This window comes from Chiloscyllium punctatum, chromosome 48 (genome assembly GCF_047496795.1).
Source record: "Chiloscyllium punctatum isolate Juve2018m chromosome 48, sChiPun1.3, whole genome shotgun sequence".
NCBI lineage: Eukaryota > Metazoa > Chordata > Chondrichthyes > Orectolobiformes > Hemiscylliidae > Chiloscyllium > Chiloscyllium punctatum.
Window position 1 is genome coordinate 34057392 of NC_092786.1, and position 23390 is coordinate 34080781.

At 40.8% G+C, this 23390-nt stretch overlaps 1 long non-coding RNA gene and 1 pseudogene across 4 annotated transcripts in view; both read right to left on the reverse strand.

Annotated features, from left to right (window-relative positions):
• LOC140468876 (uncharacterized) overlaps positions 1-23390 on the reverse strand; it is a 415386-nt gene that overhangs the window by 383877 nt on the left and 8119 nt on the right. For 3 of the 4 annotated variants that reach the window (XR_011955865.1, XR_011955862.1, XR_011955863.1), the window contains exon 2: positions 21551-21648. This is a non-coding gene — a long non-coding RNA (uncharacterized lncRNA). Of the gene's footprint in view, positions 1-13584; positions 13733-21550; positions 21649-23390 lie in introns of all 4 variants that reach the window. The other variant, XR_011955866.1, reaches the window with a different exon arrangement.
• On the reverse strand, positions 5225-11834 carry LOC140468791 (cartilage intermediate layer protein 1-like; annotated as a pseudogene).

Below are 23390 nucleotides of genomic sequence, written 5' to 3' on the forward strand. Positions count from 1 at the left end.
ATTGGCTTCACTTTATCATGCATACATCACTATTATTAGTAGAGACTATCTAAATCAGGGAACTAAATGTTCTGGCACAAGTTATGGGTGCCTTGCATTGATGGTTGGGTGGGAGTTAGGGAAATTTTCTTTCTTGTGGGAAAAACAATGTTGTGTTTTACTATTGATTCTTTGAAGGTTTATGTTAGTGTTGGACTTGCCTCTCTGTTCGACATGAATTATCCTGCAGGTTTTATCATGACCTTTTCATGCATTGTAAGGTACATCTCCATATGGTTTTGATAATTTCAAAGTCTTGCAAAGACTCAGTCAGGTGACACCCTGCAATGACACATATTTGGGCATTACTTCCTTACCTTTTACATCCTTCTTTTTCTCACCATGTTGGACTATCCAGATGAATCCTCCCACAGGATGTCAGGCCCTTCCCATTTCACTGTGACCTATCTCCAACCCCATCCTCTATTCTCTCTTGGATCATTCTTTCACATGCCCAACAACCATAGCTCCAGCCACACCCTTTTCTATAACAGCTGCTTTCTCTTGCAGCCTTCCCTCATGCCATAGGTTCCAACAAAGAATACCACAGCCTCAAACACATACACACAGCTGACCAGTACAGGCGGCCTTTAACAGATTGTGAACCAGATGCCACAAGATTTGCATGTATCGTTGATTTCATCCTGAAAGCAGGAGGTAATTGACAAAGGAGATATTTTTGCCAATATATATTCACGGCATGCAAATATTTCACAAGCACAAATAAATTGGCCAACATGAGGCATGGCCCACCTCAAATGAGCTATTGACTATATCTCTGCATCTCAAACCTATTGTCGGGAAATCAAAATGTCAAAATCCCCATTTCCCTGTTCTTGGAAGTTTTATAAAACTCTGCACCATCCACCCCCTCCCCACAATGTGTTCAAAAGGTTGTTCACTTCAGTCATGATGACTGTATCATTGCACCATGTTTCTAGAGGAATAAGGCATAAGTTTGGAAGTTCATTACAGACCAGATTTCTTTAAGAAAAGAGCTGTTATTGGAAATCTAAAATGCATTTCAGCATGTCAAAATTTGAATGTTTAAAATGGGTTAGTGTTTCATGTTTTAATGTTTCACGAGGTCTATTATCACAGGGGTGTTAATTCCTGTTATCTCCCATCACTTCTTTGGTGCTAAGGTGTTCTGTTTAAATGGCAGTTATCGGTTTTAGCAAAGCAAATTTCACTGGTCAGAAGTTTTGCCATCTATTAGCTGTTGTGGTGGATAATTCTTGAAATTGCCGGTCGGACAGTTTTAAAGATTTGTGCAATTGCTGAGAAGGCTCATTAAAAATCCTAAAGCACCTGTAATGTTACCATTTGTAAACGGATAACTGGGTTTGTGATCCATTTTTTTGTTAATGGCCTTAAAGATGGTCACAATATTTCTCTTTCTATCAAGTCCTATAAGCTTAAAAAAAATAATGGTACCACACAAGACATTAAATATACTTTAATGGCAGGCTGTATAAATTTCATTTTTGGGAGGGTGTTTAATCATGATTTAAAATACAGAGGAGACATGGTATCATTTAAGGTGATATTTATCATTTATTTTTTTACTACCACAACCATCAAAAGGGGAAAAATGACTGAGTGCACTATGCTGATCTATGATAATAGCAATGTGTCATGCAAATGAGTGAGATGACATATCAGAGGTACTTGTGTATCTTAATAATTCATATGTGATACACTGAGTAAGGGACTTGCTACCATCCATCAGTGACAGGACAGAAAATGATTTAACTAGAAAAATCAGCCGGAAAAGCTTCAGTGACCACTTACAGCACAGTGAATAATGAAAACTAGCAGATCAAAAGCTAATATGTTACTGGAGACAGTGGAATAGAATAGAGACTACCAGGAAAGTGATGTCCCCTCTGCCAAAGTACAAACACAATGCTAATCAGTCCCAAGCACAAGAGGCTGGCGCAGTTGTTAATCACATTTGTTTAGCTTTAGTTGGACAGTGGCTGCCAATGACCTGTCTGCTCCAAAAATGTTGCGTGTTTGTGAATCACGATGGGTTAACTCCCCAGTTCCCAGCCCAGATGACCATTTTCTAAGTCATGTATTGTTTGTTGACTATCAGCTTAACTCAGCTGGCTTTCTGCCACTGGGTGGACAATTAAGGCCAAAAGTATTGGCACTCCTGCCAAAGACCAAGGGTCAAGTAGCAAGAGGACGCCTTGATCTGTTTTCTCAGGCCAACATACCCAGTCCCTCGGCACTCAGGTTTCATAAAAGCAAATCATTAATGAAGTCATTTATCATGCACTGAGATGTCACCCAAATTAAATATCGGAAGGAATATTGTTTCAGTTTTTTTTAACAGTAATGCCTTTTCCGTTTTCATTACTGACAAGTTTGAGTTAGCATTTTGAATTAAATAAAAACCACAGTTATTAAATGACACAATTGAGGACTGTTTTAACCCAATACCTGCATGCAAAAATGTTAGTGCTAGCACAACTGGCAAAGGATTGAAAAGCAATTAAGTTTGATGTAGCAGTAATCAGTAAGACTAAATTAACTCTTGTTTTATTTTGTTTCAAACCATAGATGCTCCAGATCAGACTCAGCTTTAAACTTGCTTTCTGCTTCTGTTAAGTATCATTACTTTTGTGATGAGGTACAAGATTGCTTTTTGTGTATTATCACCCTAACCAACTGCCTATTGAATATAAGGCTGTCATTGCAGCAATGCAGATAATTGTTGCAAAGCTAAAAACCTCCTCAGTGCAGCAAAAATTGGGATTTCTCGTGTTCTACTGTTGGGTCTATGCTGTATTTTCAAGTGGTTTTAGATTAGATTAGATTACTTACAGTGTGGAAACAGGGCCTTCGGCCCAACAAGTCCAAACCGCCCCGCCGAAGCGCAACCCACCCATACCCCTACATCTACCCCTTACCTAACACTATAGGCAATTTAGCATGGCCAATTCACCTGACCTGCACATCTTTGGACTGTGGGAGGAAACCGGAGCACCCGGAGGAAACCCACGCAGACACGGGGAGAACGTGCAAACTCCACACAGTTAGTCTCCTGAGGCGGGAATTGAACCCGGGTCTCTGGCGCTGTGAGGCAGCAGTGCTAACCACTGTGCCACCGTGCCGCCCACTAAGGTAGAAGACAGAGGGTGGTTGTGGAGGTTTGTTGGGAGAGACAAGTTCATGAGCTTTGGGGTCTGTGTTCACTGCCAGACTCGATGGTTTGAGTCCATTTCACTGATCCACATCAAAATGTCCAAAGTAGAGCTGTGTGTGTGTGTGTACAGTGTATTGACAGTCTAAGTAGGCTCATAAACTTGCATGCAGTAATCAGCATTGACCTAAAGGTTCACAAGTAGCTGGATTTTATTGGCAGTGATTATAAAACTGCTTCCAAAAGAATGTTTCCCAGTCTCTTGAGTTTAAGAAGGAACTTTTATGTTGGGTGTGTTCAAAGTAATTACAGTCCAAACAAGTCAGGGTTAAATCAATTTGTTGGGACAGGATGGAGGAAGCTTTGTTTTGCATCTGTACTGTGCTTTATAAACCTTGGAAGCTTTAACATGCTCAAAGTGTGTTGATGTTTGAAGGAGAGATAATTTTCTCCTTTTGTTTTAGCCCCTAGATTTACTGACTCTCTAGTTTGAATGCATTATGACAAATAAACAACTGAGCTGCCAATCAGATAATGTGCTAATAAGGTTGAGTTGCCCATTAACCCCATCAGCAGATGCATCAGTGTAGCTGTAGGCTGCAAATTTGAGTGCTAATGGAAGGGAGATAGTAGTAGAAAGCTCATCTTACCAATGAAATGTTTCAGACTGTCGCATATCGTCTGACAGAAAGGTGAAAATGGGGATTATTGTACATCACAAAACCCTGATTAAATTCATTATGAGTCTGTACCCCTCATTCAGGCATGTGATACTGCTGACCAGCCATGGAGGAAAACTGCCGCAGTTAGAACAATAGAGGGATACAGGACAGTAGGAGGAAGTCATCCAGTACCAATTTCAGGAGATTTCAGACCCAACTCCATGTAATAGACTGCCTCAACAATTAATAAAATACTGCAGATGATGTGAAACAAACATAGAGAATGCTAGAGGAACTCAGCATCCTGAAGATTCACATCAGATTTAAAATGTTAATTCTGTTTCTCGTTCCACCTATTCTGCCAAACTAGAGTCATAGAGATGTACAGCACAGAAACGGCCCCTGTGGTCCAACTCATCCATGCTGACCAGTTATTCTAACCTAATCTAGTCCCATTTGTCAGCATTTGGCCCATATCCTGCTAAACCGTTCCTATTCATATACTTCATCTAGATGCCTTTTAAATGTTGTAATTGTACCAGCCTCCACCACTTCCTCTGGCAGCTCATTTGATACATGCACCACCCTCCACATGAAAACGTCCCTTAAGTCCCTTTTAAATCTTTCCCTCTCATTTTAAACCTATGCCCTCTAGTTTTGGACTCTCCTACCCTGGGGAAGAAAGACCTTGGCTATAGATCCTATCCATGCCCCTCATGATTTTATAAACCTCTTCAAACACTGATGCTCCAGGGAAAATAGCCCCAGTTTATTCAGCCTTCCATATAGCTCAAACTATTGAGTTTCTCCAGCATTCTCTTTGTTTGTTTTAATATCTATTTCAGTTTTAACCTGCCTTCTCCTGACAACTTGCAGGCTTTTCATTGCAAGACTCTGTTACTGGAATGGAGTTCATTGGATCTGATATGCTGCACCCTGGTATTTGGGACTAGATTGTTAAAGGAAGTCATGATTTGGAGATGCCAGTGTTAGAATAGGGTGTACAGTGTTAAAAATGACACAACATCAGGTTATAATCCAACAGGTTTATTTGGAAACACTAGCTTTCGGTGTGCTGCTCCTTCATCAAGTGGTTGTAGAGTATAAGATCGTAAGACACAGAATTTATACCAAATGTTTACAGTGTGATGCAACTGAAATTATATGCTGAAAAAGACCTGGATTGTTTGTTAAATCTCTTTAGAATGAACATGTTGATTTCAGATATTTCATATGTCAATGCAGAACTTTTTTAAAGTTACATTCTCAAGTGAAATTTAACAATTGGTGTCATGTTAGCCCAGATAATGCATTGAAGGTGTGAGGTGCCCTGTGTGAGGCTGTCTGTGCCACAACGGTCAGGCTGATTCTAGTCTAAAAAAAAAGGAAGTGGAAGATTTAACAATAAATTTCAGCAGGTTCAGGCAAATATTTGAAGACTTTGTCAGTAATGGCAGGTAATGATCGCAAGAACAGTGAGTTCCAGGGATAGAAAACTCAGAGGACAGCAGGACAAAGGTTAGGAATGACACGATTTAAAGATGAAAATTTCAAATATGTTGGAGGAACTGGGAGCTATTTGTGAACAAGGAAGTACTGAGGTGACAGGGCAGGTGTTAGAAACAAATCCCATAAGGATCCCATAAGGACCACTGGTGATGATCGTTACTACAAAATAAACAGGGTGAAGGAGGTTACACTGACTGCTTTCTGATTCTTCTGCTAATTTTGTTAAGGCGTATTTATTTGTTTGATGGCTCAAGACTCTACAAAAACTTCAGAGAAAGACCTTTCAGATAAGTATATTATCATTTGCAGCCCCACAACATCATTTCAAGATGATTTCCTGTACATAAAATTGGAAAAATATTCACAAATTTATGCTTTCTGGCCTTCTGCTTGAAGAAGGTGCCACATGCTGGTCCTAAGGGAAAAATGCATGACCAGTATCCAAAGTACCTGTTCTGCTCGCACTAACATCCATCTGACTTTTTCAGTGATGATAGTAAACTTGTGTAAAATGAGAACACAATATATTTCATCAGAATACAATGCCATAAATAAAACAGAAAATAGTTATTCAACCGACCGAGTATAGATTTCACTCAAACGTCGGGAAAGCAATTTATCAGAAAATTTGGCTTCAGTCTTGGCCAGGAGGCTTGGATGGAGCAAAGGGGACCTTTATGGATGGGGCAAGTACAGATACCTGTCATAGAGGAAATGCTACAACATGGATTCACAGCCAACAAGCAGAAAACAGACAGCAGGTAGAGAAGCAGGGGATCTCAGGGATGGGCAGACTGTGGTCAGGGGAAGATTATTGTGGATGCTATGACACAATTTGGAGATGGGGACAGCAAATAAATTTCCATGGGAACAAGTAGACTGAAAGATACTTACTGAAGAGATACTTATTAAAGGCAGCACAGTGGTACAGTCCGTTACAGCACCAGGGATCCAGGTTTGGGCAACTCTCTATGTGGAGTTTACGCGTTCTCCCCATGTCTGGGTGGGTTTCCTCTGGTTCTCCAGTTTCGTTCCACAGTACAAAGATTGGTCATGCTAAATTTCCCATAGTGTCCAGGGATATGTAGGCTAGGTGGATCAGCCATGGGAAATGCAGGGTTACAGGTATAGGGTGGGATATTCTTCGGAGGATCAGGGCAGATTTGATGGGCCAAATGGCCTTTTTCTGCACTGTAGGGATTCCATGATTCAAGGTGGAAAATATCATGGAGATGGGAAGAAGTGGTAGAATGTGGGGTGAAGATTAAAGGAGTGAGCAATTGCCAGAAGGGTTCTAAGGTAATCTTGCTGGTCTAGGCAGCACAGGGGGAAGTGGTTCTGCACTGAGATTGCTTGTAAACCATGTAGATTTGGCCATTTGTGCTTTCATTCACCTTTTTAAAAAGATTGTTTTTGGGATATGAGCTTCTCTGGTGAGTCCAGCACTCACAGTCCATCTCTAGTTGCCCCTGATCTGGTAGTAGTGAGCCAGCTACAATTGAATGGTTTGCTAAGCTATTTCAGAGGGCAGTTTGGACATGGTCCAGGGTGGTAGAATTGCTTCCTTGAAGTATATCTTCTTAGATTAGATTACTTACAGTGTGGAAACAGGCCCTTCGGCCCTACAAGTCCACACCAACCCTCCGAAGATCAACCCACCCAGACCCATTCCCCTACATTTACCCCTTCACCTAACACTAGCTTTAGCATGGCCAATTCACCGAACCTGCACATTTTTGGACTGTGGAGGGAAACCGGAGCACCCAAAGGAAACCCACGCAGACACGGGGAGAATGTGCAAACTCCACACAGATAATTTGCCTGAGGCGGGAATTGAACCCGGGTCTCTAGTGCTGTGAAGCAGCAATGCTAACCACTGTGCCACCATGCCGCCCTTCTCTTCATTTCAAAAATACACTTTATACACAAAAACATCCTTATATGCTTACATAGTCACAAATGCAGTTCAGTTCTCTACAGTAGCATATGAAGAAAAATTTGAGCACTTCAAAAGTAAAAGATGAATTATCTCCCAGCTCAATGGATTAACAGAATTGCCTTCCTTCTTCAGGAAGTGTTGATTTTGTGGTTGACTAATCAAGTTTCTCAAGTTCGGCTGTTTGTTGGGAAGAGTTTGTTGAATCTAGGGCACTGGGACGCGGGTCCTTGTGACATTGCTTTCTGCACGGAGCTACTCTCTGCTTTCTATACTTTTTAAATTGATGAAGACTGAGCAAATGATCTCTCTGTCTCTTTCCTCTCTTTTTTCATCCCATGCTCATGTTATGATTTGGAGATGCCGGTGTTGGACTGGGGTGTACAAAGTTAAAAATCACACAACATCAGGTTGTAGTCTAACAGGTTTATTTGGAAGCACTAGCTTTCGGAGCGCTGCTCCTTCATCACGTGCTCCTTCTCTACAACCACCTGGTGAAGGAGAAGCATTCTGAAAGCTAGTGCTTCCAAATAAACCTGTCAGACTATAACCTGGTGTTGTGTGATTTTTAACCATGCTCATGTTGTTCACCTCTGGGCTTCTTGGGGAGTTCTGCAGACTTTGGAATATACTCTTCCAGCTCTCCTGCTTCTCGTTACAATTAAAGGTCAATGCCAACATTAGACTTCATTACTCTGGATACACTGTCTGAACTTACATGGAAACATCTCCCCAGTGCTATTTCTTTAGCTGTCCTGGATTCTGATCAGTTACTGTGTAGATTCCATTGTTGTGGCCAAGGGGATCGATTGGAGCCAACATGGTAAATTCACTTGAGTCATTGTTGACAGCAAGAGAAAGGTGGTTGACCAGATATTCCTGTGACATATTGTTCACACTTCCTCTGTAGCATTTACCTTGAGGGATAATCTTCACTAATGTGTGGTCAATGCGTTCTTAGTCATAGAACATTCCATGACACCTGATTCCAAGCTAACTGCAGAGATGCCCAAATGGTCCACAGCACGATACTTGGCATATTGCGAATGCCATAAATTTCTCCAGCTGTCTGAGAATGGGACCCGCCTGTTTTTTGAGTTCTCATGGTGATCTCTTGAGGGCTGTGGAGTTTCACCTTTCTATAACAAGCTCTGAATTCCAGTGGCCTTGACCACCATGCAAGATAATCTTCTGTTCAGCTCATTGGGTCATCCTCATCGAAAAGTATAGTGTTAAAAGCATAACTGTCTCCTTCGCCTCTGTAAAAGCAGAAATGACTTACACTGAATGAAGCCTCTTCACATCCTTTAAAATTTTCATAAGGGTAAATAGGACCATTCATTTCACCTGGGACAGTAGCTGTTGGTTTGGCTACATTTCTTTTAAAAGCTGTCTTTTTAATGTTGGCATCTTCATGATCTGATCTTCTATGCTGCAGCTTATTGAAGTAAGACTGCTGAACACCTATTGTATTTGAGTTCATATCTGGGAAAGATGCGACTGCCTCAAGTTCTTCTCCCTCTAGAGTAGCCATCACGTAGGAGGTGTAAGCATCTGGCTGCTGGTCATCATAGAAAGCTGGCAAGCAAGCTCCATTTGGACCAGTGATAACACTGTCAAATCGACCCAAGCTCTGGGACTAGAGGAAAAGCCTGAGTGGGTTCCACATTAATAAGTGACGCAACAACTCCTTTGATCTGATTACTTTGCTTGTTTGCTTCAAAATGTTCTAACTTTAACATAACACCCTCTGCTTTCAGGGACATGAAGGGTAAAAAGTCTTCTGTTTCGAATCTCCATATTGCCCACCAGAAACTTTCTGTCTTCTCATTTACCTCGTCGAATAGCAATAAAAGTAAAATCAAAAGGGACAAAAGGGAGGACTGCAGATGCTGGAGATTAGAGTCAACAGTGTGGTGCTGGAAAAGCACAGCAGGTCAGGCAGCATCTGAGGAGCAGGAGAGTTGACGTTTCAGGTCAAAACCCTGGTGAAGCCCAGAAAAACCTTCACTTGTCCTGCATTGAGGCTTTCCTTTGCTACTTCATCTACAAAATCAAGAGAAAACATGCCATATGTCCTCAAAGAAAGAACGTCACCTTCTTCATGGGCTGCTGAAACTAAAGAGACATCCCTTGGATCTAGAAATGTTACACTGGCTTTGACTAACCCCCTGTAAATATCTCCATTCTGCCTGTAGAAGGAGTTGGGAGGAATCTCCAATTCCACTATGGGATTTTGGCTTTCTACTGCCCCCAGTGAGATGGCATTGCTGACAGAACAATCCAAAGTCACTGCTGGCTTCTTCCTTAGAAGTTGAATCTCATGAATGACAGAGCTGCCTTTTTTGTTAAAGGGAAGAATCTTGGTTGTGTTCACAAGCTTGCCATACCGAGCTACAAAGGTGAGCACTCGCCGATCAATGTCTGCAGGAACCTGAATGGAGAATGTTTCCCTGTACCCAGTCATAATATATTCAATTCCCTACCGTGTGGGAACAGGCCCTTCAACCCAACAAGTCCACACTGACCCTCTGAAGAGTTACCCAACCAGACCCATTCCCTCTGAATGACGCACCTAACACTATGGGCTACTTAGCATGGTCAATTCACCTAACCTGCGCACCTTTGGACTGTGGGAGGAAACCGGAGCACCTGAGGGAAACCCACGTAGACATGGGGAGAATGTGCAAACTCCATACAGGCAGTCGCCCCAGGCTGGAATCGAACCCGGGTCCCTGGCATTGTAAGGCAGCAGTGCTAACCTCTGAGCCACCGTGCCAATATTAATCTTTTTCCCACTCATGAAAATCAGTCCAAACTGCAGACTTACCATTATCGGCAGCAAGTCCACAGCCGTGGACAATTGCCCTGGTTTCAACACACTTCTAACAACCAACCTGCTGACCACCTTGGTTGGAAGCACATAGTTGGTGCAGGAAATCTTCCTCTCCCCTAATTTCACTGCTCCACAGCAGTAAGTTGTTGTGTCATTGCATCGTGGCTCTGGTTCATGCTCACCACTGCATGTTGCAACAGAACATTTTCCCACATTGTAGTAAAATGACTGAGTCAGATTCTGGTAACTGTCATAAGGAAGCTGTATTAAATGGCACTCAGGTTTGGGATTGCATGAAGGAGCACCAAGGACTTCCAAAACAAAAAAAAACATTGATTTTAAACCTACATGTTTATTTTACATCACATCTCTATGAAGAATCTCAAAGCATTTCAGATATGGTGACCCTTGGTCTGGTGAACACAGGAAGATTCTGTAAAAGGCTCAGTTTTTTTAATAATGTATATTTTGAGGGTGGAATTCTGGTCACCATCACATGATCATTTACTGCTGTCCTTCATAAAGTGCCACAATATTTTAAACATTCACCTGATCACCATGATTTATAAAATCATGAGGAGCATGGATAGGATAAATAGACAAAGTCATTTCATTGGGGTGGGACAGTCCAGAATAAGAGGGCATAGGTTTAATGTGAGAGGGGAAAGATATAAAAGGAATGTAAGGGGCAACTTTTTCATTCAGAGGGTGGTGCATGTATGGAATGAGCTGCCAGAGGAAGTGGTGGAGGCTGGTACAATTACAACATTTAAAAGGCACCTAGATGGGTATATGAATAGGAAGGGTTTCAAGGGATGTGGGCCAAGTGCTGGTAGGTGGGACTAGATTGGGTTGGGATATCTGGTCAGCATGGATGAGTTGGACCGCATGGTCTGTTTCCGTGCTGTACATTTCTATGACAAGCAAATATTGGATTTTGACTGTATTCCATAAACAAACCAAAAGTATCTTCTTTTGTACAAGAATATATTTCCATGCATTTGAGGCAACGGGAGGGTCCTATAGCTGAACAGATCATCATTTAAGTTCATCAGGAACACTCAGATGGTGCCCTTTCCCCACTGCGCTTTGGCGGCAGCTGCCCCAAGTTTTAGCACATCCATCAGCATGTAGTTCTGGACCTTGGAATGTGCCAGTTTGTAACACTTGGTCAAGATTAACTCCTTATTCAATTTAATGTCAGATCCCATCCTCTAGGTAATCCTTGTCTGCTGGAAGCCAAGCTTAGATATATGTGTCTCTTGTATGGTCAAAGTACCCTTGGTCCGCATTATTAAACTGAGTGGATTGCTGTTTAAAGAAAACCCATTTGCCTGTGGTAACTATGACTTTCTCTCCAACAAGTTTACATGAGGCTATTGAGTCTTGTTCGTGTGGAATATTTTAACCTAACAGACCCAACTGGGAACAGGCACGCTGTCCATTTCACACATGATCGATGGTTTGGAAGTCAATTCCTGTAAAGGTGCAATCTGTTCAAACTCAGCTCAGTGCTGCCATGTAAATCTCTGCAAGCAACTTGTGCTGCATCAAAAATCTCTGATGCTATTAAACCGTGGTTTGTCTGACAATTGTTACTGATACAGTGTTTCATATTTATACCAAACCCAAATAACAAACTTAGTTACACAAATACTGGGGATTCACTTCAATCCCACATACATTCAAACCCGTCATCTTGCATTCCCTGTTGTAATCTGTTTACATAGTTCTTAAATGTCAATGTTTTCTCTGTTAAGCCTATTGTTGAAGAAAAACTGCTCAAAGGATCTGTTGAGTTTTAAAACTCCTGAGGCATTAGGTGTACTATTCACAAATCAACACTGCACCGATGCTGTCAACTGATTTGTGTGCAGTAAGGAGCCCTTTTTACAATCCTTACACAACCAAGTTTATTGCTCAGTGCAGCTAAATAAAAACTCATAAAAATGTGGTTCGATGTTTCAAACTCCAATTATTCATCACAAAGGTAGGAAGCAAGGTAGTAGTTATAGTTTGAAATTTAATGCTCAGGGAGTCATAGACAATTCTGATTCTGAGGGCTCGAGGAGTATAAACTTTTACACATCTGCAGACTGGAGAATACTGGTTGGATAATTGTAATGCATGATTTTTATGTGTTTGTCTGGCAAGAGGAAGCAAGCAAGAAAGAACTTACATTTATAAAGCAGCTTTCATGCCTTCAAGAAGTATGCCTTTGAAATGTTTGAGGATGGGAACAGGTATTCTTACCACCATGTGCCCATCACATACATTAGAGTACCCCGGCACAGTGCATTGATCAAAGTTGGATTGGGGAGAAATGTACATTAATTGTACATCCATGAGGCAATGTTTAATTTAAATGTATTGAAAACAAAGTGAGCTCCTTTATGGTCTTAACATCTTCAAACCTAAAGTTCTTCTATGACAGGGCTACCCAAACTGTCGGTCACAAACCACAGTAAGGTTGCAAGGCAAAACATTTACATCAGATCTTCCAATGCAGCAACGGTTATCATGGAGCTTTGACTAACAATTACAAAACCACTGGAAATTTCAGAGCTTTTTTTGAAAAATAGGGGCTGAATTACTGATAGGTTAGTGCTTAGGTAGCCCTGTGATTTAAACAGCTTTCTCACATCACTCTCACAGGTCTCCCATCCCCTCTCCTTTCCTTTCCCAACCATTCTGACAGATCTCCCCACACTAACCCCTCATTTGTCCAGAGCATCAACTTAGGGTCACAATGGGCAAATGTTTGAGAATCATTGCTGTATCAACTGCACTCAAATGATTCATTGCAGCCAGATCTTTGGATTAGGGAATGTCACTGATCAATCTCTTGCTCTATGTAAATAATTCTCTTGCTATGGAAGAGCAGGACAGACATATGCTTTGTTTTCTCATTTCCTTTACGAGACAATTTATCAGAAGTTATTATGTAGAATTATACTTCCCTAATAGTTCTGTGAAAACAGGCAGGACCACACCTATTAAGAGTGCCAAGTAGTGCCCAATATCATGGCATTGCTTAGGTTACATATATATCTGCAGCAGCAGTGGCAATGAAACTGTCAGCATTAGCCATCACTACTCCACAGAGACTGACACCAACTCTAGGAGTCTGCATAGTGCAGAATAACTTGTAAATCTAGAATATGATTCGATGTTTCTCAAAAGCTAAGCTGTTGAGGTCTACCTGGGTTGTGATTAAAGAGCCATTTATGAACTAATGGAAACTTTCACTTTTAAGAAGTCAAAGTCAAATTTGCCAATTATGCTGAAAAATACATGTATTTAAAAGTATTAAATAGACTTTAGCTTCTATATTAATCCGACCATAATCATTTTAAATTGAAAGTAAACAGCCCACTGTTTTTAACTTCCTGAATTCCTGTCTGCAGGAATACTTCAGTCTAATTGGCTGCTTGTGCTGTAAACTAACCTGGTGCTGTTGCCTGGAAATCCCCTTGTCTCAATGCCAGATTTGAATTGGCATCAGGAAACTGAATGTTTATGCTGTAGACATCTCCAGGTCATTGAGGACAAACTTTCTTCAAGGTCAACAATGAATGCCATTGTTTCGCTACTGGCTGTAAAACGCAAGCAGCGCGTTTCAAATAATTATTCATTTCACCTTGTAAACATTTTAAGTTAACAGATCTTGGTTTTCAGATGAGTCAAACTGCATAAAACAATGCGATAAGAAAAATATTTACAAAGAGGATTTAACTTCGGAAGAAGGCAAGCTGCCATTATAAACACCACTGGAAGACATTAGCTGTGTTTCCATCTCTAAGTAGCTGATATCAGCTGATGTAAGGCAACTGGTGTGAACTTCCTGTGCTGACTGGCTTTCTCTGATGCATTTACCCTCCTGCACATTGAGTGGGGAGAGACCAGAGTTGTAAAGTATGGCGCCGGAAAAGCACAGCAGGTCAGGCAGCACCTGAGGAGCGGGAAGAGACCAGTCTTGGTTGTGAAGCCTGTTCTAGTCAAATAACCTAATGGCACTTACTGGCACAGCTCGTGAGTGAAGAATGTCGACTCGGCACAAGTATCAGTCAGCGTCTGGTGTGGTTATATCACCACTAATTATCATTTTGTTTGGAATAAGGAAGAGGCAGTGAGGGTGCAGCTGAAATAAAAAAAACAAAATGGCAGCTCACACCATGTAGTTGGGAAACAAGCAATGCCATTCATTTTAATTCAGCAATGATTTCAACCAATTTGTAAAAGATGAAATAATTTTCTTTGAAGAATACATAACCGATGAACCAGGTCAATTTTGAAGCATTGGGGAGAAGAATAAAAGTTTTTCAATGAGGCGTTTCCCTGTTTAATTCAGTGCCTTCCAGAACCTTTCAATAAACCCATTTGACACTCGTGCCTGAAGTTTAGCATCTCTGCTAAGGCACAAGTTCTGTCGTGTTCATCCATTGCTCATTTTGCACACTCCCAATGCCATACTTGTTCCCCAATGCACTCTTCCCTTTCAGTAGCATTTAACCATTTTGTCTCCTGTTTAACATGAACTGTGTTTAGCAAGGATTGAGGGAAGTTAAAGAGTTAAATAAGTAGTAAGCAAATTTCTGTATATCCTCAATCAGGCACACTGGAATTTAAAGGCTTATATTGTGCTGTGCCATTCAAGATCAGCAACTGTTACCTACTAAAGAATTCCATGGAGATTTAAAGCACCAGTTTCTCTGACAAGATAATGTGAGTTTGAGATACTTGATTATTCACATCAAGGCCACTTTTTATTTGTGTTGTATTGTTAGTAAATTAATCCGCAGTGCTGTTAAATGTGATGCAAGCTATACACTGTATTTTTTTGATTCCATTGACATCAATGGTGCCCTGATCATATTTTTAATGGTCACGTATTTTATATCATATGCCTCACCTGACTAATGCAATATTCTCAGAGGTGGCATTGTGCCTGTATTAGACTGCACATCAGAGATCCTGAGGTAGGAACAGTAAGACAGATTTCCTTCCCAGAAAATTCTTGGGCACCCTAGTTTATTTGACAAAACCTTATTATGGCAGATGGGAAACTGTGGTCCTGGAGCAGTTGATGAAGCCCTGGACATTGTAACATCAGGCACCCTGATAAGGGTTTGTGCTGTGAAGAAGATAGGCCAAGAGGAGGGGGGATCTCCATTTTTGAGGGGGGACGGTATCTGGTAAAATGGCTCAAGTATCTGCTTGTGGAGCAAAGAGGGCACAGAAACATAGAAAATAGGAACAGAGATAGTAATTCAGCCTTTCCAGCCAGCTCCACCATTTAATATGTTCCAACTTTGTTCATTGTTCTCATTATCACTCCATATCCTTTGATCCCTTTATTCCGAAGAACTATGTATAACTCCTTCTTGAAACCATTCTTTGTGAATTCCAGGCTCACTACTTTTCAGGGTGAAGGAATTCCTTCTCAACTCAATCCTTAATGGACTAATCATTTCCTTAGGCTGTGACCCCTGTTTTTGGACTCCCCAGTCACCAGGAACATCCGTTCTACATTTACCTTGTTAAAACTTTCTAGGTTGCCATGAGATTGCCTCTCATTGTTCTAAATTCCAGTGACATAATCCTAACAGATCCAATTTATCTTCATTCTTTCCATCCCAGGAATCAGTCTTATAAATCTTTGTACACTTCCTCCATAGCGGGAACATTCTTCCTCAGATAAAGGAGATCAAAACCGCATACAATACTCTTGGTACCATCTCACCAAGGCTCTGTATAATTGCCGGAAGACATCCCTGCTCCTTTACTCAAATCCTCTCACTATGAAGGACAACATAGAATTTACTTTCTTCATTGCCTGCTGCCCCCAGGTGCCCCCTGGTCCCCCAGGGATCTTTCTTCTATTGGAATGCCAATTAATAAGCCACAGAGGAACAGAATGGGCAGCTGACAATCTTTGAAGCACTATCAATCCGGCTGGAGACACGAATATCATAGAGAACTCGTGGCTGACTGTCTACAAGGGCAGTCCCAATACTACCTGCTCTTAAAGAGGGGAAATGAGTACCTAATATGTATTTTGATGCAATAGTATTTGTTATTTTCCCAACGAATGGATACAATAGTTTAAAACATTGCTCCCGCTGGCTTTACTCAGCATTTGGCTGTTTTCATTTTGAGGAATAGTAATAATATATAAATCACCACCCACAGCACCCAATGATAAATAGATCACAACTCACGATTTTCAAACAGTGCCATTCATTTTCTGGTATAAGACAGGCAGCTAACATCAGAAAGGAGGAATATTAGTGTATTTTTAGTCTGGTCCCATTTTGTGCCATTATGCCTGGGACTTCGCTTGCAGAATGTACTGGTTACAATGACACTTACATACAACAGGCAGTTACAGAGCTAGCGTAAGTTTTTGTGAGGTGCGAGAATGCAAGGATATGAATGAAGGAATACTTGAAGGCTGAATGTGTAACTCCTACAATGTGTCTCATAGGCTTTAGTAGCATTCCTTTAAAAAATTTTAACATTGCGCTCTAACACTCATTGTAAGTGATAGATATTCTGAGTACAGTGTGTTCTTGGAAAGTGTGGCTGGCTCCAGTTCTTATGTCTGATCTGGGAAGTGAATTAAGCTCTATATTAACATTGAGTAGCCGTATGTGTATGAAGGAATGAATACTGGCTATCCCATCTTTGTAGTGCTCTCAATCATTTCTTGCTTCTTCATTCCAAACCAGATCTCTGTCTTCTGCTTGATTAGCTGTAACAAAGCTCCCACTGCTGTCCCCAAGAAATGGAAGGTCTCCTCACCCGTGACTGATGATCTAGACTCTTGCTGTTCATGGAAATTACTGCTATTTGAATGTTGGGGCAATGGTGTTTTCAAGACTGAAATTAGCAATTTGATGCCAAATAAGGTTTTCATTGGATATGGAAGAAAACCAGGTAGACAAAGCTGAGGTACATATCGGCCATGATCTCATTGTGTAACGGAGCAGACATAACCGATTTATGACATACTCCTGAAACTATTTACCCTGCAACAAAAATAATGTAACAGCACATTATTTCCCAATATTAATAAGTGTGTCTAGATGGGGAGGCACTGGTCTAGTGGGGTTATTGCTACACTGTTAATCCAGAGACCCAGATAATGTTCTAGGGACCTGGGTTTAAATCCCGCCATGGTAGATAGTGGAATTTGAATTCAATAAAAAATAATTTGGAGTAAAGAACCTGATAATGATTGTCTTTTAAAAAACCCATCTGGTTCACTAATGTCCTTTAGGGAAGGGAACTGCCATCCTTTTCCGGTCTGTGTGACTCCAGACCCACAGCAGGGTGGTTGAAGTTCAACTGCCCTCTGGAGAATAAGTGATGGGCAATAAATGCTGACCTAGCCAGTGCTGCTCTCATCCCATGCTAGAAAAACTGAATAGCCTGAAGATGGATAAATCACCTTGACCAGATGGACTATACCACAGGCTTCTAAGGGAGATAGCTGAAGAGATACAGAGGTGTTAGTGGTGATCTTTCAGGAATTGCTAGAATCAGGGAATCCCAAAATACTGGAAAGTTGCGAACGTGACACACCTGTTTAAAAATGGAGTAAGGCAAAAGTTGGAAAATTACAGACTGATTAGCCTAACCTTGGTTGTAGGTAAAATCCTGGAATCCATTGTCAAGAATGAAATATCTGAATATTTGCAAGTGTATGGTAAAAAAAAAAGGGCAAAATCAGCATGGTTTCATCAAGGGGCAGTTACGCCTAGCAAATCTGCTGGAGTTCTTTGAGGAAGTAACAAGCAGGTTAGACCAAGGAGAGTCAATGGATGTTGTCTACGTGGACTTCCAGAAGACCTTTGCAAGATACCGCGCAGGAGGTTACCAAGTAAGATAAGGCCCATGATGTTCAAAGCAAGGTGCTAGCATGGATAGAAGTTTTGCTGTCTGGCAGAAGGAAGAGAGTGGAGATAAAAGGGTCCTTCTCAGGATGGTAGCCAGTGACAAGTGATGTTCCGCTAGGCTCAGAGTTTGGACCACAACTTTTCACTTTATACATTAATGATGTAGATGAAGGAACTGAAGGCATTCTGGCTAAGTTTACAGATGAGACAAAGATAGGTAGAGTGACAGGTAGCATTGAGGAGGCGGGGAGGCTGTAGAAGGATTTAGACAAGTTAGGAGAGTGGGCAAAGAAGTGGCAGACGGACTATGATGTGGGAAAGCGTGAGGTTATGCACTTTGGTAGGAAGAATAGAAGCATGGACTATTTTCTAAATGGGGAAAAATTCAAAAGTCTGAAGTGCAACGAGACTTGGAAGATCTAACTCAGAATTCTCTCAAGGTAAACTTGCAGGTTGAGTCAGTAGCTAGGAACGCAAATGCAATGATGGCATTTATTTTGAGAAGACTTGAATGTAAAAGCAGGGATGTGCTTATGAGGTTCTATATTTAAGACTGAGAAAGGTAAGTTCTTTAGTATCAAGGGGATCAAAAGCTATAGGGAAAAAGCAGGAGAATGGGTTTGTAAAACTCATCAGCCATGATTGAATGGCAGGGCAGACTTGATGGGCTGAATGGTGTAATTTCTGCTCCTATATCTTATGGTATTATGGTCTTATGAATAAAAAAATACTTAGTTTTGTCCTTCAGTATTTAGTCAAAGGGTTTTGAACTGGCCAGTCATGGAAACTACAATGAAGTGAGCTCTCCTGAGATTGTTGGCAGTTCGGAGAACATTCATTGAGTTGATTTCTGGGAAGAAGGGTTTTCAGTTGAGCAGTTTGGGTGTATGCCCATTGTAGTTTAGAACAACAAGAGCTGATTTTCTTGAAACATGTAAGGTTCTGACTGTTGCTCATGGGAATATTTCAATGGGAAACACAGTTTCAGAATGACTTGTCTCTCATTTAAGATGGAGATATGAAGCAATTCCTTCTCTCAGAGGGTCATCAATGATTGGAATTCTATACCCCAGATCTCAGTGAAGGGTGAGCCATTGAATGTATTCAAGGCTGAGTTGACAGATTTGTGATCTTTATGGGTTGCAGGGGGCAGGCAAGAAAATGGAGTTGTGGCCACCATCAGATCAGCCAAGATCTTGATGAATGGCAGAGGAAGCCAAAGGCCAAGTAACCTATTTCTGCTTGTGTTTATTATGTTCTTATGAGTCATATTCAACTATATTTTTAGATTGGTTTTCATTAAGTTGGTGAGGGTCCTGGCACTACACATTGCTGCAAATCTCAAAATGAATTTCGACATAGATACATGCAGAGTTTTAGATTTTGTTGACTGAAATAAGGACATCATCTATTACTTTAAAAATAATAAACCAAGTAGTTTAGAAGTGTACAGGGAGCTAGGAATAAACATACGCAAATCACTCAACCGTTTGTTATAGGTTAGCAATAGCATAACTTCTGCAAATCAAGCACTGCACGGGAGGTTTAGAGATAATAAATGATGTTAATGCTAAATCTACATTGAGCCTTTTTTTTAGCCCACACTGAGTACAGTTTTGATCATCATAATGTAAAAATAAGTAATGGATTGTATTGCCATGTGGATTTAGGGACCTTGATGTAAGCCAGAGAAGATATAAGGTGATGTAAATATGGTACCATGGTGAAAAGAAATGGATGAATAGGTGAATATTTCATGTGATAGGTTAAACAGTGTTCAGCTAGGTCGTAGAACACTCTGAGTTACTCCTGAGATGGGGACTGCAGAAATAAATACAGTTAGCAAAACAGTTTTCTACCGAAGTATAACACAACAATAATTGTTGGCATTGCTTAACCCTGTAGACAAGTACTCTGTCCTTATAATACCTGGTCCATGACTGCTCAATCACTCTCTATCACCAAATAAAGTCAGAAGTCACACGACACCAGGTTACAGTCCAACTGTCTTATTTGAAATCACAAGGTTTTGGAGCATAGCTAGCCCCTTCATCAAACCCATTCACCTGACAAAGGGGCTATGTGCTGAAAACTTGTGATTTCAAATAAACCTGTTGGACTACAACCTGGTGCTCCATGACTTATGGCTTTGCCCACCCTAGATCAACACTGGCTCCGCCACATCATGGCTGTCAAATAAATGTTTTCATCATTTAGAAAACCTACATTTGTACCAGAAACATGCCACCTGTTCACCTGTTGTGCAGTACGTGTGGTGGCAGTGTGTGTGTGTGAAACTATGCTGTAATGAAAGGGTGAGGGAGATGTAAATCAAAGGCCCTCGCACTATTCTGTGGAAACTAAAGGTATCATTATTAGTCAGGTCTTAATTTCCATTAGTTGCATTCATTATAAATCCCCTGACAATGTGTGGTTCCGTTTCAGTGTAAAATATTGAAATCAGACAAAATAATTAGAACAAGTGGCACAGACATTATTCAATCGCCACTTAAAAGTCATACATTCTTCCCTTAATTTCTATGTAACACTCTGTTTTATCTTATTACTTTGTTGCAAGAAAGTGTTGATGAATTAGGTGACTACAGACTTCCGATAGTGAATTAAAAAGTAACAATTCAACTGAAGGGTTCAAATGGTGTCAAAACTCTCAACAGTCAAGGTGGTCATTTTGCAAAGTCGTAAAAGAAAAATACCACTGATGCTGTGAGTTTGAAATTGAAAACAAAATGTGCCGGAAAAACAAAATTCTGTTGGCTTGGCAGCATCTGTGGAGAGAGAAAATGGTCACATTTAACTTGGAAATTGAATGCTGCTTTTCACTCCACAGATGCTGCCAGATGTGCTGAGTTTCTGCAGCACTTCCTGTTTTTATTTATTTGTCGTTTTCCATCGTTTTCTGGTCAGTCTCTCACTGTCACGTGTACTTTCAAAAGTTAACCTTGCAGATTCTCAATGTGAATGAGTAGTGTTGGTGAATAGATTTGACATGAATGGTTTTGTTTTTAAAACCCATCAATGTCCTCAAAGCTTCCAGTAATCAAGAATCATACATAAAGATGGTAGATTTGCCTGATATTGATTGCATATTCACACTGAACTGGGGTCGTTACATCCCAATTTATCTGAGCTCAGAAACTTTGATACAGGTTCTCACTTTTCATATCTCCACTGTACATAATTTATAAGACACAATGCAACAGCTCATGAAGCTTGTCTGTGTGTCTATCCTTTGTTTTCTGTCCATGTTTCCATTTGTTAGAACGTGGACTTCCAACATTTCATCCATGTGTTTGGGGAACACATTGCAGTAGGTTGGCTGACCATAAAACTCTTACTGCCTGCACTATTTAAAAATCACTCATGTGGCCAACATTTGCTGTCTTAAGTTTACATCCCCTGGTTCTAGAGTCATCAGGCATGGGAAATATCCTACCTACATTTATTCCGTGTTGCCCATTAGGAATTTTAAGAATCTCAATGAAATCTCCTCACTTTCTTCAAAGCTGTCTGGAGTGTGGATAGTTTTTGCAATCTCTCTTCATAAGACAATTCTGCCATCTCTCTGTAGGCCTCTTCAAAAGGTACTTCAACTAGAAAAGAAAAGGCAAATAAAGGTAAACTTTTTCCACCGGTTGGAGACTCTAGGACTAAGGGACATAGTCCAAGAATTAGTGCCAGGCCATTTTCAGGATACATGCACTTCTACACACAAAGGGTGAGCATGGTTTGGAACCCTCTTCCACAAATGGCAATTCATGCAAGATCATTTGTCAGATTTAAATCTTAAATTTATACTTTTCTATTAAGCAAATATATTTAGGGAGATGTGTCAAAAAGGCAGGTGTATGTAGTTAGGCCATAGATCAGCCATGATCTCATTAAATGGTGGAACAGACTCTTGTTTCAGTGGTTCTTCCTATAAAAGGTTGGAGTACAGTTATGTTTGGGACAGAGCGGGTGGAAAGCAGATTTTAGTTAAGGCTGATAGAACAATCTAATGAAACTACAGGCAGGTTCAGAATTATAATAAAAGGTGAGTTGCGTTAAGCCACTGGAATAGCAATTCACAACCCCAGATTGACGTTTGAAATACATGGGTTTGAATCTCACCATCGTAGATAATGAAGTTTAAAATACATACAAATCTGAAAAAAAAAGACTAGCCAAATAGTAACCATGTAATCATGAATGAGTGTCATAAACCCCCATTGGGTTCACAAATGATGTTTAGGGAATGAAACCTGCCATCGTTACCTACGTGTCACTCCAGACCTATGGAAATACGTGGCTGACTCCTAACTGTCCTCTGGGAAACAGAGATAGGAAACAAACTCAGGCCCAGCCACAATGCCTGCATCCCATGAATAAATTTTTAAATATATATTTAGTTACTGATAGATTTCTGATGACCAGTGGTGGACAAGGTTGTGGGGTTGGAGTGAGTTAAAGGCATTAAAATCTTTGAAAGCTATAATCCTATTGAATGTTTGGACAGACGCGATGGGCTGGATGGTCTACTCTTGCTCCCATTTCCTAAGTTCCTATCCTTAATATTTGTATGTTCACTCTAAGAGGCAAGTTGGGTGGGAGATGCATGAAAGATCTTGGTGTGACCTATTCTGCTTGTGAAAAATCCAGTCCTTATGTTTTGCCAACTCTGAAGCTGCTAAGTATCGGTGGCACAGTGTTTAGCACTGCTACCTCACAGCACCAGAGACTTGGGTTCAATTCCCGATTCAGGCAATTGTCTGTGTGGAGTTTGCATGTTCTCCCTGTGTCTGTGTGGGTTTCCTCCAGATGCTCTGGTTTCCTCCCACAGTCCAAAGATGTGCAGGTTAGGTGAATTGGCCATGCTAAATTGCCTGTAGTGTTAGGTGATGTTGTAAATGTAGGGCAATGGGTCTGGGTGGATTGCTCTTCGGAGGGTTGGTGTGGACTTGTTGGGCCAAAGGGCCTGTTTCTACACTGTAAGTAATCTAATCTAAGTAGTTTACATCTTAGCTTGAGTCCTGGGAATTTTTATAATGATTTGAAAGTTGATTAGAAACCGCAGGAAGAAAATGTTTGCAAATGATGGGATACATATGTAAGTGAAAAAATTACAGAATTTTAAAAAACTCACTCATGTCGAATTTTTGTATTCGGTATTTCAACTTAGTCTGTTAAAATCAATGGACCCATTTCTGGTAAGTACCTGCTTCCATTTTACACCTTCCCCCAAGAGCAGAACCAAGACTGAAGATTTGTTATGTAAGGAGCTCGGGTATAAACTCATGTCTCTCCATTACAAACATTTATCTTGGCCGGGCTGTTGGAGAGGATTGACTACCTC